The sequence below is a fragment of the Triplophysa rosa genome, linkage group LG2 (assembly GCF_024868665.1).
Source record: "Triplophysa rosa linkage group LG2, Trosa_1v2, whole genome shotgun sequence".
Taxonomy (NCBI): Eukaryota; Metazoa; Chordata; class Actinopteri; order Cypriniformes; family Nemacheilidae; genus Triplophysa; species Triplophysa rosa.
Genome location: NC_079891.1, coordinates 34,323,138 through 34,342,227, shown reverse-complemented (window position 1 = coordinate 34,342,227; position 19,090 = coordinate 34,323,138).

Here is a 19,090-nt window from a genome sequence, read left to right as displayed (position 1 = left end):
CCCGTCCCACGTCCATTTCATCTGGGACACACGGCTGAGGTCGAGTTACCTGGGCCAACTACAGGTGAGGCCACTTTCAGTGATACATTGTCATTGTATTTTTATTTATTTGATTATAAATAAACTGTTAGAAAAAGGTGACCCTGCCAGTCAAACCCCAGCTAATGTCACTGTTATGGGAATTAATTTAGGACGATTCACATCGTGTATATTAACATTTTCCTTTTGTATATTTTTTAGCACCACTTGATTCCACGTGTCAAGTCAATGAAAAGCAGCTGTTCGAAGGAGCTTTTATGATGACTCGAAAATCTGCTGGCGGAAGAGTAAGTGTAATTTTTCACATGCTTTATTTTTTGAGCCCTAACACATAGATCAACGTAGACTGGATAAAACAAGAACAAAATAGCGTTTTGATTAATATTGAAATGTGACTTAAATGCTATCAAAGATGAAAATATTTGTTTCTTCCTTGCTATATTTTTAATTACTTGCAGTTGTTGAGGTGCTGATTCAGAGCACTGCTATGAATGTTTATATATGTCGTGTGCGGATTGAGTTGGTGATGTACTAGAAGAGGTCCTGTTAAACAAATTTTCTCATTCAGCACAAATTTATACAATATACACAAGTGCAAGTTTAAGGTTTATCAATTTACAAATGCTTACGTACCTTTTCTCCTTGCAGGTCATCATAAAAGTTCTAAGCCAGGATGCCAAAGGAGCGATGCATTCCTTGTGTAAGTTGAAAAGATTTGACAAGATTTAAATAAATGTAATCTACAGTGGGGTCCAAATATCGCACTGAAAATCTGAGGAAAACCTGGCCAAAAATACATAGTTTTGACAATGTAATGTCGTAATTATAAAGGACAAATGTTTATTAGTAACATATAAATATTTCTGGAATAACACATTATATATTTCACACACATTTAAATAGGAAACATTTTGTTTCTCAAATTGATATATTCATAATACGATTGATAATTCTCTATTAAATTAGAAGGATTAGAAATATAGTATTTTTAATTTTTTTAATAGTAATTTTAATTTTGGTCTTTTGAACCCCACCGTATCTTAATACAAATGCTTCATAGATGAGCTTTTGTAGTCAGCTAACCACTTGTTGAATATTTCTCTAGCCTGGGTTCAGGAGGACTGTTGACATTCAACCAACCCAGCTGAAAACAAGGATAGGTAATCGTGCCACCCAATTCACGAAGAAACATTAGAAATAGCATTTTTTTATATTTTATAGTATTTTTATTAGTTGGTTCAGAATTTCTGTGAATGCGGTTTTCACTGCCTGCATTTAAAAAAGTATGTAGTAGTATGTAGTATGTATAGTACAGAAGTAAATGTAAATTCTCCATTAGGATAAGAAACATTAGAAATAGTATGTTATAGTATTTTTTTAGCCTGCATTTAAAGAAGCATGTAGTATGTACAGAAGTAAATGTAAATGTAAATTCTCTATTAGGATAAGAAACATTAGAAATAGTATGTTATAGTATTTTATTAGCCTGCATTTAAAAAAGCATGTAGTATGTACAGAAGTAAATGTAAATTCTTTTATTAAGATAAGAAACATTAGAAATAGTATTTTATAGTATTTTTATTAGCCTGCATTTAAAAAAGCATGTAGTAGTATCTACAGAAGTAAATGTAAATGTAAATTCTCTATTAAGATAAGAAACATTAGAAATAGTATTTTATAGTATTTTTATTAGCCTGCATTTAAAAAAGCATGTAGTAGTATCTACAGAAGTAAATGTAAATGTAAATTCTCTATTAAGATAAGAAACATTAGAAATAGTATTTTATAGTATTTTTATTAGCCTGCATTTAAAAAAGCATGTAGTAGTATCTACAGAAGTAAATGTAAATGTAAATTCTCTATTAAGATAAGAAACATTAGAAATAGTATTTTATAGTATTTTTATTAGCCTGCATTTAAAAAAGCATGTAGTAGTATCTACAGAAGTAAATGTAAATGTAAATTCTCTATTAAGATAAGAAACATTAGAAATAGTATTTTATAGTATTTTTATTAGCCTGCATTTAAAAAAGCATGTAGTAGTATCTACAGAAGTAAATGTAAATGTAAATTCTCTATTAAGATAAGAAACATTAGAAATAGTATTTTATAGTATTTTTATTAGCCTGCATTTAAAAAAGCATGTAGTAGTATCTACAGAAGTAAATGTAAATGTAAATTCTCTATTAAGATAAGAAACATTAGAAATAGTATTTTATAGTATTTTTATTAGCCTGCATTTAAAAAAGCATGTAGTAGTATCTACAGAAGTAAATGTAAATGTAAATTCTCTATTAAGATAAGAAACATTAGAAATAGTATTTTATAGTATTTTTATTAGCCTGCATTTAAAAAAGCATGTAGTAGTATCTACAGAAGTAAATGTAAATGTAAATTCTCTATTAAGATAAGAAACATTAGAAATAGTATTTTATAGTATTTTTATTAGCCTGCATTTAAAAAAGCATGTAGTAGTATCTACAGAAGTAAATGTAAATGTAAATTCTCTATTAAGATAAGAAACATTAGAAATGGTATTTTATTAGTCTGCATTTAAAAAAAGCATGTAGTATGTAGTAGTATGTACAGAAACAAGTGTAAATGTAAATTCTCTATTAAGATAAGAAACATAAAAATACTATAAAATACTATTTCTAATTAGTTTTCTCAGAATTTCTGTGACTGCGGTTTTCACTGCCTGCATTTAAAAATGTAGTAAGTACAAAAGCGAACCGAATTTTGTAGTAGTAGGATGTAGTATGTACAGAAGCAAACTGAATAAAGTCTCAAGATGCTGTAGTTATGCTGTGTTCACACCAAACGTGAAGCATTGTGTTCCTCGCTTTGTTACTCGCGGGATTAGTTCATTTTATTTGCGTGACTGACGAGAAAAACTGCAACGTTGAGTGTCTTAACGCGAGTTCGCGTCTATGCGCATCTTTTTATTGACTTTGTATGTAATTTACTCTCGCCAAACGCTTGATTCGTGTTTGGTGTGAACACAGCATTAACGCTCTACATCCGGACGTGCCAAAACAGTAGTTGTAAATGCACAGTCTTGTGCAAAAACTGCTCGGCACAGGTAGTTTTTTGCCCATTATCCCGATTTCGCATTGCATGTAAACGCCTTTACTGGTTTTCTCTCAGTTTTGTTCATGTCTGACAGCGTAATAGTAAAAGTACTTCCAAACGGAAGTAACAGTAAAATAACGCACAAGTCCGCTGTCAAATCATGCAGTTAATGTAGAAATGAAAAAAACTATTGTTGTATTTGCAGGTACTGCGGACATAAGTACATAAGAGATATAAAAATACAGCTTCTGAACGATTTCCCACAACAATTTTAATTACTAGACAGACTATCGATGGTGACGTCAATGCACATGCTCAGGCACATGTATGAATACCTGACAAGTTCATCAGATTTCCACAGGATCCTTAATTTTCCTTTGTTTTTAAAATGTAAATTAGCCTTGTGTTTTAATATTTCCATTTTGTGTACTTGTTTTGATGGTTTTGTAAATCGTAGTCATTAATTTTTGACCTGCATGTAGTAATTAATTCATCTCAAACATATACGAGGAACCCAATCTTGGGACCTGGATAAAGGTAAAGGAGAAATACGAGTGAGAGCATTTATTTATAATTAATTCTCTAATGCATCCGAATATATGCACCGTAATAAACCTTACAAAAGTACCAAAGATTATATTAACTAGGAACATTAATATACAAAGAAATATCCTGTGTGAAAAATCCCTGCACTGTACTTTGTTCATCTTTCTCATTGTGCATATGATAGTACACCTCTATTCGCATACGTTGGTCTATAGAATAATTATATAGAAATTAAAATTGTTGTGGGAAATCGTTCAGAAGCTGTATTTTTATATCTCTTATGTACTTATGTCCGCAGTACCTGCAAATACAACAATAGTTTTTTTCATTTCTACATTAACTGCATGATTTGACAGCGGACTTGTGCGTTATTTTACTGTTACTTCCGTTTGGAAGTACTTTTACTATTACGCTGTCAGACATGAACAAAACTGAGAGAAAACCAGTAAAGGCGTTTACATGCAATGCGAAATCGGGATAATGGGCAAAAAACTACCTGTGCCGAGCAGTTTTTGCACAAGACTGTGCATTTACAACTACTGTTTTGGCACGTCCGGATGTAGAGCGTTAATGCTGTGTTCACACCAAACACGAATCAAGCGTTTGGCGAGAGTAAATTACATACAAAGTCAATAAAAAGATGCGCATAGACGCGAACTCGCGTTAAGACACTCAACGTTGCAGTTTTTCTCGTCAGTCACGCAAATAAAATGAACTAATCCCGCGAGTAACAAAGCGAGGAACACAATGCTTCACGTTTGGTGTGAACACAGCATAACTACAGCATCTTGAGACTTTATTCAGTTTGCTTCTGTACATACTACATCCTACTACTACAAAATTCGGTTCGCTTTTGTACTTACTACATTTTTAAATGCAGGCAGTGAAAACCGCAGTCACAGAAATTCTGAGAAAACTAATTAGAAATAGTATTTTATAGTATTTTTATGTTTCTTATCTTAATAGAGAATTTACATTTACACTTGTTTCTGTACATACTACTACATACTACATGCTTTTTTTAAATGCAGACTAATAAAATACCATTTCTAATGTTTCTTATCTTAATAGAGAATTTACATTTACATTTACTTCTGTAGATACTACTACATGCTTTTTTAAATGCAGGCTAATAAAAATACTATAAAATACTATTTCTAATGTTTCTTATCTTAATAGAGAATTTACATTTACATTTACTTCTGTAGATACTACTACATGCTTTTTTAAATGCAGGCTAATAAAAATACTATAAAATACTATTTCTAATGTTTCTTATCTTAATAGAGAATTTACATTTACATTTACTTCTGTAGATACTACTACATGCTTTTTTAAATGCAGGCTAATAAAAATACTATAAAATACTATTTCTAATGTTTCTTATCTTAATAGAGAATTTACATTTACATTTACTTCTGTAGATACTACTACATGCTTTTTTAAATGCAGGCTAATAAAAATACTATAAAATACTATTTCTAATGTTTCTTATCTTAATAGAGAATTTACATTTACATTTACTTCTGTAGATACTACTACATGCTTTTTTAAATGCAGGCTAATAAAAATACTATAAAATACTATTTCTAATGTTTCTTATCTTAATAGAGAATTTACATTTACATTTACTTCTGTAGATACTACTACATGCTTTTTTAAATGCAGGCTAATAAAAATACTATAAAATACTATTTCTAATGTTTCTTATCTTAATAGAGAATTTACATTTACATTTACTTCTGTAGATACTACTACATGCTTTTTTAAATGCAGGCTAATAAAAATACTATAAAATACTATTTCTAATGTTTCTTATCTTAATAGAGAATTTACATTTACATTTACTTCTGTAGATACTACTACATGCTTTTTTAAATGCAGGCTAATAAAAATACTATAAAATACTATTTCTAATGTTTCTTATCTTAATAGAGAATTTACATTTACATTTACTTCTGTAGATACTACTACATGCTTTTTTAAATGCAGGCTAATAAAAATACTATAAAATACTATTTCTAATGTTTCTTATCTTAATAAAAGAATTTACATTTACTTCTGTACATACTACATGCTTTTTTAAATGCAGGCTAATAAAATACTATAACATACTATTTCTAATGTTTCTTATCCTAATAGAGAATTTACATTTACATTTACTTCTGTACATACTACATGCTTCTTTAAATGCAGGCTAAAAAAATACTATAACATACTATTTCTAATGTTTCTTATCCTAATGGAGAATTTACATTTACTTCTGTACATACTACATGCTTTTTTTAAATGCAGATTAATAAAAATACTGTAAAATACTATTTCTAATGTTTCTTATCTTAACAGAGAATTACCAAAGACTTGCCTTTTCTTACTTAACTTACGTTACCTCTACCTCAGGATGCCTCTTTCTGTCTCAACAGATTTATCTGTCGAATGTCAACAGTCCTCCTGAACCCAGGCTAGAGAAATATTCAACAAGTGGTTAGCTGACTACAAAAGCTCATCTATGAAGCATTTGTATTAAGATACGGTGGGGTTCAAAAGACCAAAATTAAAATTACTATTAAAAAAATTAAAAATACTATATTTCTAATCCTTCTAATTTAATAGAGAATTATCAATCGTATTATGAATATATCAATTTGAGAAACAAAATGTTTCCTATTTAAATGTGTGTGAAATATATAATGTGTTATTCCAGAAATATTTATATGTTACTAATAAACATTTGTCCTTTATAATTACGACATTACATTGTCAAAACTATGTATTTTTGGCCAGGTTTTCCTCAGATTTTCAGTGCGATATTTGGACCCCACTGTAGATTACATTTATTTAAATCTTGTCAAATCTTTTCAACTTACACAAGGAATGCATCGCTCCTTTGGCATCCTGGCTTAGAACTTTTATGATGACCTGCAAGGAGAAAAGGTACGTAAGCATTTGTAAATTGATAAACCTTAAACTTGCACTTGTGTATATTGTATAAATTTGTGCTGAATGAGAAAATTTGTTTAACAGGACCTCTTCTAGTACATCACCAACTCAATCCGCACACGACATATATAAACATTCATAGCAGTGCTCTGAATCAGCACCTCAACAACTGCAAGTAATTAAAAATATAGCAAGGAAGAAACAAATATTTTCATCTTTGATAGCATTTAAGTCACATTTCAATATTAATCAAAACGCTATTTTGTTCTTGTTTTATCCAGTCTACGTTGATCTATGTGTTAGGGCTCAAAAAATAAAGCATGTGAAAAATTACACTTACTCTTCCGCCAGCAGATTTTCGAGTCATCATAAAAGCTCCTTCGAACAGCTGCTTTTCATTGACTTGACACGTGGAATCAAGTGGTGCTAAAAAATATACAAAAGGAAAATGTTAATATACACGATGTGAATCGTCCTAAATTAATTCCCATAACAGTGACATTAGCTGGGGTTTGACTGGCAGGGTCACCTTTTTCTAACAGTTTATTTATAATCAAATAAATAAAAATACAATGACAATGTATCACTGAAAGTGGCCTCACCTGTAGTTGGCCCAGGTAACTCGACCTCAGCCGTGTGTCCCAGATGAAATGGACGTGGGACGGGCTCAGACACGTCTGGGTCTGATGGGCCTGCAAACCATGTCACAGATAAAACACACTGAAATTAATGCTTGAAATCAAACTTTGATGCTCTCGATGTCATCATTACGTTATTAAGACTTTAGGCTAGATTACACAGACAGGGTCACGAATGACAAGACTTCTTGGTGTTTCACATTCATGGTTTCAGATGTTCAATGTTAAACTGTATATTATATTATTCTTTACCTTCCTCGACTCCGTTTATCCACTCATGTGCCATCAATTCCTTCAGACTCATTCTGTGCAGTGGATTTCTCTTCAAGCACTCGCTGATGAAGTCACGGCATTCTGAGAGAGAATTTACAGAAAGTGCATCAGTTATGCATCTCATGTTCTCTTCGTGTGGCACACTAATGTTGTTGTGTGTGTTTCTCACCTCTGGATAAACTGGAGTCCAGCTTGGGTTCTTTGCCCTTTTCCTTCTCGTGGCCATGAATCATCTCATACGCCAGTTCGCCGAGATACCAAACAGATTTGAATTCTGCATAGGATCTGTCTGTCTCCAGGTTTTGAAGGACCGTGGCTCGTCCTGTTAACATAGTTAAGAGATTTTCACGGTTTAGCCCAACAGCGAGATATCGGTGTCTTGTTGGATTGGAGAATATCTATTGGACGTGTCATGGCACCCAACCCACAGTAAATTCCAGCAGCGTGTTATTGTTGCAACAATAAGCTTGGATGCGCCGTACATAATGTTCGAAACTTTCTGAACAGATCACATGTCATCACAGCACACAAGTGCTCACGCTTACCCTTGAATTGTCTGATTTCATGGACACTGGTGATGCGCTTCACATCGCCGGAGAGGCTTAATTTCAGCGTTCTGGTCTTCTCTTCTATGAAGAAGTTTGTGTCGAAGACCGTCTCGTGAAATATGCCGTGGTCCAGGGAGTGTTTAACTCCATCAGCCGCCTGTTTGACTAGGCCCCGAGCCTCGGCTTCACGCAGTTGACCACCACTCTTCTAGATGTATTTCTCCAAGCTCATGGAGAGATTTTCATACACCAGGATGATTTTTTTTGGTTCCTCGAACCAGCGATGCAACTGTTGCACATGCTGGCTTCTCTCTCGTCCTGAGAGCAGCACATTCCAGGCCACTCTCTTGTCAATGGTGCTCCCGTACCCAGGCTAGAGAAACGATGAACAAAAATGGTTAGCTAACAATCTTTCATTTCTATGAAGTATTTGTATTAAGATACAGCGGGGTGCAAAAGTCTAACTAATAAAAATATACTTTACACGTGCTTCGAACTTAAAAGATTTTGAATTTGAATGAGTTTCTAATAAACACTCGTCCTTCATAATTATGACAAGCATTGCATTACTATGTATTTTCACAAACGAAAACATTCGTTTTCATGTCCAGGTTTTCCTTTTGGACCCCCGTAAATCACATTTCTTTGAATCTTGTGCAGTCTTTTCAACTTACAAAAAAAACTTTGTGTTTCAGCTTCCTGGGAAAAACATTGAGCAAGACCTGCAAAGAGAAAAGGTATCAAGCATTTGTAAATTGATGAAACTTAAACTTGCGCTTGCGTACGTTTATAAAATCTCTTCCAGTACATCACCAACTCACAGCGCACACATGACGTATATAAACATTCATAGCAGCGCTCTGAATCAGCACCTCAACAAACACACGAAATCCTTAAAGAATATTTTCATATTTCATAGCATTTTGACTAAGTCATATTTCAATATTAATCAATGTTTTTTCGACATGCTTTATTCAGTGTACACTGCTAGGAGAATTAAACTTACTTCTTGGCCATCGGATCGCCGAGTTGCCACAAAAGATCCATTGTGCAGTTTCTTGCCATGCAGATCATACATGGAATGAAATGGAACTGAAAAACACACAAAAGATAAATGTAAATATACACAATGCTAATTGTCCTAAATGAATCCCATAAATACAATGACAATGTATCATTAAAAGTGGACTCACCTTTAGTCGGCCCGGTCAAATCAACCTCAGGCTGAGGTTCGGCCACGACTGGCTCACCAGGCCCTCCGTTCCTCTCGGCTCCTTTAAAAGCCTGCAGTTTCCTTCTGAAGAAGGCACATATGCCTCTCCTCATTGGTTGCTCTTCTAAAAAAAGAGAGAAAAACACTTTGACTAAACATCAAAATAAAGGCATGACAATCATTTACAGCCTTAGTTTACAACGTTGAATTGAACAAACTGACAAACAAGCTAAATGTATCAAGCATACAGTTGATTATAATGTATTGGGTTATTCTTTATTTACAGGTGTTTGAAAGAGTTAAAATAAGCTTTACTCAAATGAAAAGATATATTTGGAAAACGTGCAAAAAATCTTGTTTTAAGAGCCTAAACAACAAATGGAAAAACTGACAGGGGCTGGCATAATTCATATATGAAGGGATTCAAAGTAAATAAATCCTCGGCATGTTTGTATTTTTGCTTCGCAAACAATAAATTAGTTAAACTGGACACATAATAAAAACTGTAACAAAATGGGCCACGCGCACCTTAAGACTTATTTGGGATAATATTGTGGCAATGGTGATAACGGCATTTCTTAACAAAATAGCGCAACACGACACATATAAGCAGTTTGGCCATCGGTATTTTAAAATTAAATGGACTTACACATGTTAAAATGTCCATTGTACTTTCAAGTTAACCGATATAAAGTTAGCATATTACGCTAATGTTCAATGCGCGGCAGTTACACTTAATGTTTTTTAAAAAAGCCAAACATTTCCGAACTCCACGATTACACGACCCAAACGGTCTTCAATGTTATCAAAGCTTTATGTAAGTTAATAATTAGTAACGAACCTGGCAGACTGCGGCTCATCCTTTCCTCGGAGATGCTCGACAATATTCTTGTAGCGAAGTGTTGACTTCGGTCCGTGCTCAAGTGATATCTCGCCGAACGCTGCGATCGTCACTGAAGAACTGAAGACACGAGACCCAGCGCGTCTTTATATAGCCCCTGCGATGACGTCATAATGTCCTAACGAGATGTTATCAGTGCTTCGAACTTGTGCTTAAAGTAGTAAGAGCCGTTTTCTTCATAGACGCTGTAAAACTAAATATTTATGTTTATGGTTTTCAAGTTATGATGTTTTTTAGTTCACGTTTGCTGTTTGATATGGAATTACTTTACCCGCATGAAGGCTTATATTATACATTATATAATATTATACAACTAGTTTATGCAAATTCCTTAGAGCAAAATTTTGTTTTATGTGCAATATATTAGTATATGAACATATTTAGTTTAATTTCAATATTTTTTATTTTGTGCATACTGTTCTCAAACATGTTTCCTGTAAATCTGCTTTGCAACAATTCACACTGGCAAACGTGCATAAAAATAAAACCGAATATAACAAATTGAAAATGTCTTTAAACACAGTTTGGATGTATGTTATCACCACCGGACGCAGATGGCTGATAAACACATGTGTGTTTTAATTTCACTCATGAGATTAAACTTGTGCAGTGCATTTCTTTACAACAATTACTCACTAAAAGGCAAAGTTTTGCCACTAAATTACAGAACAAACAACTACACATCACATTTATAGGCTTTAAATCAAAATTTCTCCATCAACACTATGGAAATGACAAAAATTACCCATCAGGCAATGCAAAGAGGTTCTCGAGTTAAGTGTTTCTAAAGCCATGTTTTATCTCAACAAATCACTTTCTCACTGTTCAGCATCTAGCTATTGTACCATTGAACATGTTACAAAAAAGTAAAACAGTCTATTCTGTTAAAAAAAATGAGAACAACAGATAGCACTCTTTTTCTCCAAGTTCACAATTTAACATTACACTCATTTTATATGAAGCAGGTCTGAAAGAAAACATAGACAACGTGATTAAAAATGATAGCGCTTATTCATTCTGACCATGTTGTGGAAAATCCACAAGACCAAGAATCCAATAAAACCATCATTACACAGATATCTGTGGACTACATTAAACAGAAAAGCAGTGTTCTCATTGTTACCGTCTTGTGAAATAGCCGTGTCGTACCATATCGTGGCAGTGGATGTAGAGAAAGTTCTGGAAGTTCTTGTTTCCGGTGCACAGAAGAGACCAGACAGAGCATGTGCGTTTAGAAACATTACAAGCGTCACAGGAGAGTGCAATGGAGAGACGAGTGTGTGTCTGAACCAGCTTTACACAAACACTTATGACGATTAAAACCTGTCTGATACATCACTGCTTTTCACAATCTACACAATATCACTGTTCTGTTAATCCGTAAAGAAACAACTGGGACGGAAACATGTGCATGAACCGAGAGAGGAACTCCTAGCTTCAGATTGGCCCACATTATAGTGATCGTGTCACAGGTACGATCGAGGATCATTTCATCTGACTCTTTTCTTCAAAGTAATCTGGTCTCCTGATGGAAGTGTCATCTCTGTCGGTCTCTTATCTAACACAACTCAGACAAACTCATTCCCGTCTCAAACTCTCACAGCAGATATTATAGAGCCTCAGGCCAGAAGTCCTGAGGTTCACCATGAGACTTTTCAGACGGCCAACAGACTTGACACGTCACTCCTGAAAAGGAAAAGTTGAACCCAGTAGATGTTTCCTATCAAATGAGAAACATCTACTGCGGACGAGAAACCAACCCGCAGAACATCTGAACGAGATAAAGGCTAAAGAATCCATTTTATTATTAAAGTCAAAGGTTATGGAGCAGAACTCATACCTGTAGTCATATCGCCATGCTAAGAGACCTGCACCCTGCCGTCACTATAATTATCTGCACTATCATTTACACCATTCACTTGTGCTTCACATTACAACCTACATGAAGTACACCAGTAACTTTGAAACTTTTACTTGAGTCCTTTTCCCATAAAGCCATATTCACTTTCCTCGTGTTGATCTGTTGGATACGTCATACAACGCTCACTTACAATCGGAGTATCTCAATAGTCTCACAAAGTACAGCAATAACTCCTGAAATGCTCTCTGATGGTCGTGATAATAGTGTTGTTTACAGTCAAAGCAGCGGTGTCAAAGAAACGCATTTAATTTACCATCATAAATCATCCTCAATACTTCTGCGGGAGAAAAGAATCCAAAATGCAACTAAATCCACAGACAGAGGTCAACAAATCAAACCTCTCAGAGCCGTGTGTGTGTTTGTATCAATGGGTCACATCTGTTCTCTAAATATGATGGATGAACAAACAGAATGACTAGACGCAAACATGAGCCGGCATTTCTCCCTCAATCCACCTCATTGAGATGAAGTGCAAAGGTCATTCCACTTAAAGAGATGAAGTTGCTTGAAATGGAACAACTTTTTCTTTGCCGTTTTGAAGTATGTAGACACACTTTAACATTCAAGAGCAAAGCCCCGTCCAACCAGATACAACTCATTACGCCTATGGACTGTCCCCACAGAGATAATAAAACATACATGTGTGTGTGTGTGTTCATGTTTTTACATCCCGGTGGGGACCTAAACCTGAACGCACACCAACTCACGGGGACTCGTGTCACCGTGGGGACCAAAATTGAGGTCCTCATGGGCAAAAAAGCTTATAAATTGTACAGAACAATATTTTTGACAAATCTAAAAATGCAAAAAGTTTTCTATGATCTTTAGGTTTAGGGGTAGGGTTAGGGATAAAATATACAGTTTGTACAGTATAAAAAACATTACGCCTATGGACTGTCCCCACGGAGATAATAAATCAGACATGTGTGCGTGTGCTTGTGTGGACTTCACACCCTGCTGATGGTTATAGTGAACACACGGTTAGGAAACAGGTAATGTGTCCTGACACAAAGAACAAGAGAACCAAAGTCTAACACACACACAAACATATAGAGACACAAAGCACATGACAAAATCTGTCTTATCTAATAAATATACATCTTAAAACAATCTCAAACAAAAGGTAGCTCTTCTATCCAGAGCAACAGGTCTATTGTGTTTTGTGCTCTTATGAAGTTATTGAATTTGAAGGCAGGAGCATCCCATGCCAAGAGCTTCCTGTCCTCATCCGTCATCTCCCAGAGCTTCTCATTCAGAACAATCAATTCCCAGAACAAGAGGCCGACAGGCTTGATCAATACATCACTGTTGTTTTTCCTCTCTCTTGATCTAAATCACTGTAAAAAATGACAACATCAACTTCAGGCTCTTTGTCTTAATTATTACTGCACTTAATTGAATTCCTCCAGCCGTCCATCACGAAGAAGTTCAAAGAGCTGAATAAAAGAAACCAGAGAGAGAAGCAGGTGGATGATGTGAGGAGAATGAAAATGAATTCTGCTTTAGTTAACTGGAGGGAATCGCTGGTTTGGTACTTAATAAGTTGATCAATTTAATAATCAATATGATCATCATTAACAGGTATTTGTGTTATTCATAGGAACCCCTACAATAACAGCCTGCACGTGCAGAACTCACAGTCAGAGTGTTGCTATGGCGTTGCTAAGGTGTTTGGCAGGATGTCATACCGAAGTCCCTTTAGGGAAGGTCTCTGCAATCGGCTAAGTAACGTTAATGTTTCTTATAATGGCCAGCAATTCAACCAGACAATGAACACAACCAGCAACACGCTTTCAGCTCGCTGTAGCTACTGAGCATGCGCAGAAGGCACGAAAATCCCACCTTGCTCTATTCATACCACTTTGGTTATTCTAACCTATTATTCACGTTATCATCGGCCAGGTAAAAAGCAAAGACCGTATCGATCTGTCTAAACAACCAAAGGATTAACAACCCTCTCTCCTCGACCTCAACAAGCCTCGTGATTACGTTCATTTGCTGACATCTAGTGGTTTTTCACGGAATCACACGAGTGTTCATGTGATTTACAGTGATAGTACTTGCTACAAGGCTCTTTGTCTTAATTATTACTGCACTTAATTGAATTCCTCCAGCCGTCCATCACGAAGAAGTTCAAAGAGCTGAATAAAAGAAACCAGAGAGAGAAGCAGGTGGATGATGTGAGGAGAATGAAAATGAATTCTGCTTCAGTTAACTGGAGGGAATCGCTGGTTTGGTACTTAATAAGTTGATCAATTTAATAATCAATATGATCATCATTAACAGGTATTTGTGTTATTCATAGGAACCCCTACAATAACAGTCTGCACGTGCAGAACTCACAGTCAGAGTGTTGCTATGGCGTTGCTAAGGTGTTTGGCAGGATGTCATACCGAAGTCCCTTTAGGGAAGGTCTCTGCAATCGGTTAAGGAACGTTAATGTTTCTTATAATGGCCAGCAATTCAACCAGACACTAAACACAACCAGCAACACACTTTCAGCTCGCTGTAGCTACTGAGCATGCGCAGAAGGCTCGAAAATCCCACCTTGCTCCATTCATACCACTTTGGTTATTCCAACCTATTAATCACGTTATCATCGGCCAGGTAAAAAGCAAAGACCGTATCGATCTGTCTAAACAACCAAAGGATTAACAACCCTCTCTCCTCGACCTCAACAAGCCTCGTGATTACGTTCATTTGCTGACATCTAGTGGTTTTTCACGGAATCACACGAGTGTTAATGTGATTTACAGTGATAGTACTTGCTACCCTCGAATAAATTATTTACTCACCGTCATGTCATCCAAAACCTAAAGTCTGCGCTTTTACAACGTCTTAAAAGTAACCAACCATCTGTCATTCAAGAATCGTAAAAGTAGTCCATGGCATGTTACTTTTGACGTTAAATGATGACGCTCAATGGTTGCGCGTGCGTATATTCAAACATGGCGCCGAAAATCACCTGACCGACGCCATTGACGATTCTTCCGGCGTAAAAATAAAGGTCAAATAAAAGAAAAACTCGACGTAGAACAATGAAATTAAGTAACAAAATTCAATAAAGCCTAACAAAACTAATAATAACAATTTGTAATGTATGTGATACCAGTAACAAGTACATCAAATAAAAATGGGCATGTTAATGAGCCTTTGCGATTTTGCTAAATTTACCTAATATTATGTTTACCAAACATGCATTTTTATGTATTTAGTATTTGTAGACTATATATTTTTTATAAATGTACATACGTATTACACATTTAAATTTTACACGTAGAATTAAACATTTGTTTTTACATTTAGATACACTATAAATGATAAAATAATTAATTTAATAATGAAGGTAAAATGTAAACATTTAACTACGTTCCTTCATGTGATCTGTGAGTTGTATTGGTACTTTCAGGGATTTGTTGTTTTGATGTTAGAATAAGTACTTGTTTGTCTTTGTTCTTTGGCTTTTCTTTTTCTTGCTTGAAAACACGACTTGTATTAAGAGCATCTAATACAGTCATGGATGGATCACAATGTACTGAATATGTTAAAGAGTTTAAACGATACTTAAATGCTTTCTCTTCCTTGTCCTGTTATATGAAAACAAACAATTGATTATATACAAACAAACATTTAAGTAACTGAATACTACTGATAAATGTTAGTTATCTAAATGATTAATTATGAGTGAATGTGTTGTAAGTGACCGACCTGCTGCTGGTCTTTAGAGAATTCATCTGCAACTTCTTTCTTAGGCACTTTATCCATCCTTTCCTGGAAAAATGTAAACAATAATGTTAGATTGTACTTCATTATATGTTCTTTACTGTAAGAGTTTGACCTTTACAGTATGTCAAATATCACAATATCACTAACACTTATCAGAAGACATATTTGAAAGTAACATGTAATCTCTGCTCCTAAGACTGAACTGCAGAAACTTCTTCAAAGTCTGTCTGTTATTAATGCTGCGGTCATAGGTAATCTAGAAACGACGGTTTCATCATACCTGAGCGGTGTCACTAGCCTGTGACGCGTCCTCAGCTACAGGGGCTCTGGCAGTCTGGTTTGTCTGAAATACATTTCACCTATGAATACACTCGAAGTGTGTATGTATACCCCAACAACGGCTTAAAACAGGCCAAAGGTTCATTTACAACCAGCCCGGTTTGTCCCTTTCTGACCCAACGCTGGGTTAACTTAAAAATAACCCAACATTTTTTTGAGTGTACATAATTATTATCATCATTAGCACTAAAACTGAGTCCAAACAAAGAAAACTTACACTGTTACCCACACGACTTAGAGTCCTTATATCGGTTTGCTTCATTCTCTTGGGTGGTGAAGACATGTTTTTGACTATTCGGTGAGTCTGTGAAGGACTAAAGAGGAATAGCTGAAAACAGAAACAAAAGATTTGAGTGATGTGTGAAAATTTACTGTCCATTTGATGATGAAGTTTATAAACACATCAATATTTGGCAAAATGCCAAACTTTCTAACTATGGCTTTTTGATCTGATCTTTCTTCACACCACGTTGCACAGAAATGTCAGAACAAAGAAATATATTTAAAAAATTAATTAATTAAAAAGTCCAGCGTGACAGGTAGATTTCGGATATAAATGGTGTTCTCGTTTAAAGGAAAGTAAAGTACATTTAAATAGAATTAAACAGCATTATATACTACAGAGTTTGAATTCGTTTTTGCATTTCTACGCGGTTTCCGAGTCTGCTCTCGCCTTGAACGCGAAAAGTATCGGAGAAGAACACGTCATAAGAACAAAGCAAAGTAACAGACCCCGACTGTGCTCCGACAACACGCGCCTGGTTGTCATTTACATTTAGACGCTTTTATCCAAATGAGGCAAAACAATGGAGGCAATGGATATGCAGCAAAGCTAAGCACGTTTACAATGCAGGATAAAGGTAAAAAATAACTCTTAATTTGATAATAAGTAAGAGAAACTTCACCTCGTACAAACTAAGTCCCGGAAATAGATGACTTTCACATTTGCGAGCGCCCGCCAAGGACTTCTTCTTCTTCTTCTTTTAGGATTTAATGGCGGTTGGCAAACCAACTTAAAAGGTGCATTCCCGCCACCTACTGGAAAGGAGTATGAAGCGCCCAATGACTAGGAAGTTTAGCAACAAAAGCTACGTATTTATTATAAAAATAATAAAAAACATTTTTTTTAAACGGTATCCTATATCCTATTAATCAATCCTGTTTCTTTTAAATAAACAACTAATTCTCGATATATTCTTGATTTGTTTTATTCTTGAACCTTTTGGGTAAAATATGGTCAAACCAAACCGCTGGTTTAAATGAACATAGAAAATGTCTGTCTTTGACCCAACCTCGGGTTGAAACAACCCAACATTTTTTTTAAGTGTATTAATAATACTAAAAATATATTAGTTATATACAAATACATCTCAAAAGCAGTAAAAAAAACTATACAAATTATAATGGTTTCCATTCCAAAAACACCATCAGCTGTTTACCATTAAAACCAGTACAAAATGTCTTTATGTAATGTGTTTTGGGCTTTATTCCAGTAGGATTTAATGGTTTTCTATTGGTTCCACCAGATAAAATCCCACCAATAGAACCCAACACATTACTAGTAGAGACCCACAGATACCATTAAAGCTTTCTTTAAAACCAATTCAGTTCTCACTATAACCATTGAACCCATTAGTTTTTTTTTTTTCGGCTGGGATGTGATGCCCATTATTATCAGCACAGAAACAGATTTTAAATTCCCACCACAGTGAGTTTTCCATGCGCTCCAGGATCCAAAAGTTATCAGAGATGCGTCTTATTCTCACAGAATGATCTGTGCAGTTCAGCGGCATCTGTGACGTCCAGATGTGTCAGCAACAGCATTCAATGACATCTGTCAATGCACAGAAAATCATTACTGTCTATACAAATAAAAACACAAAAACCTGTGTGAGGAGGCAGTGGGACAGTTAAACTCACTCTGCCAATAATATCCATGTTTTTGTGCGGCCAACTTGTATTTCATACATCTGGTTTCTATGTTCTTCACTCATATTCATCTCCATTCTCCACATGTCCAAAGCCCGAAGTTTGACAATGTCCGGCACACTGATGTAATCTACAAGAAAATCATTGAAATGTGAAATTAATTTGTAACATAAATTATGCTACATTGCTAGTCCTGGTGCTTTACATATTTAGTGTAAATTAAATGTAAACATTAATACTAACAATGTTTGAAGGAAAGCAGCTTAACAAAAGAACAAAAATGCGTACTTTGTTTCTAAGCAGGTTTACAAAATACATTTGAGCAGAATGGAAATAAGAAAATCAAATGATAAAAACGCTGTTCACATTTGTGTGACCAACAATTTCATCTGACCTGAAGAATGACATCTCTTAACATGTTCAAAGATGATAATGAATATAATGTTTGTCCAATAGTAAATCATCTCGGTGGATGTACAAGACCTCATGTCTGCTCTTCTGTCAATGTGCAGCAGGTCACGTGTGTCACTTTCTCCACCTGCTGCTGTCTGCTCTTCAGATTAAAGCAATCATAACTGTGAAATCACATTGCAATCACCTTGTATGAGTCAAAAAGTGTTTAAATTATGTTTATTGTTTATTGTTTGGTGTTTAATGTTATTATATTCTGGTTCAGAAAGATGTGTTGATAATATAAATGCTTTTAAACTCAATGCTATTATATGGATACTGTATTTGTAGACTATATATTTTTTATAAATGTACATACGTATTACACATTTAAATTTTACACGTAGAATTAAACATTTGTTTTTACATTTAGATACACTATAAATGATAAAATAATTAATTTAATAATGAAGGTAAAATGTAAACATTTAACTACGTTCCTTCATGTGATCTGTGAGTTGTATTGGTACTTTCAGGGATTTATGGATGCTGTCCTAATATTCTTCAAAAGCATTTCCACGAATGACCTGTAGATGAAGCTCTTCGTTTATATAA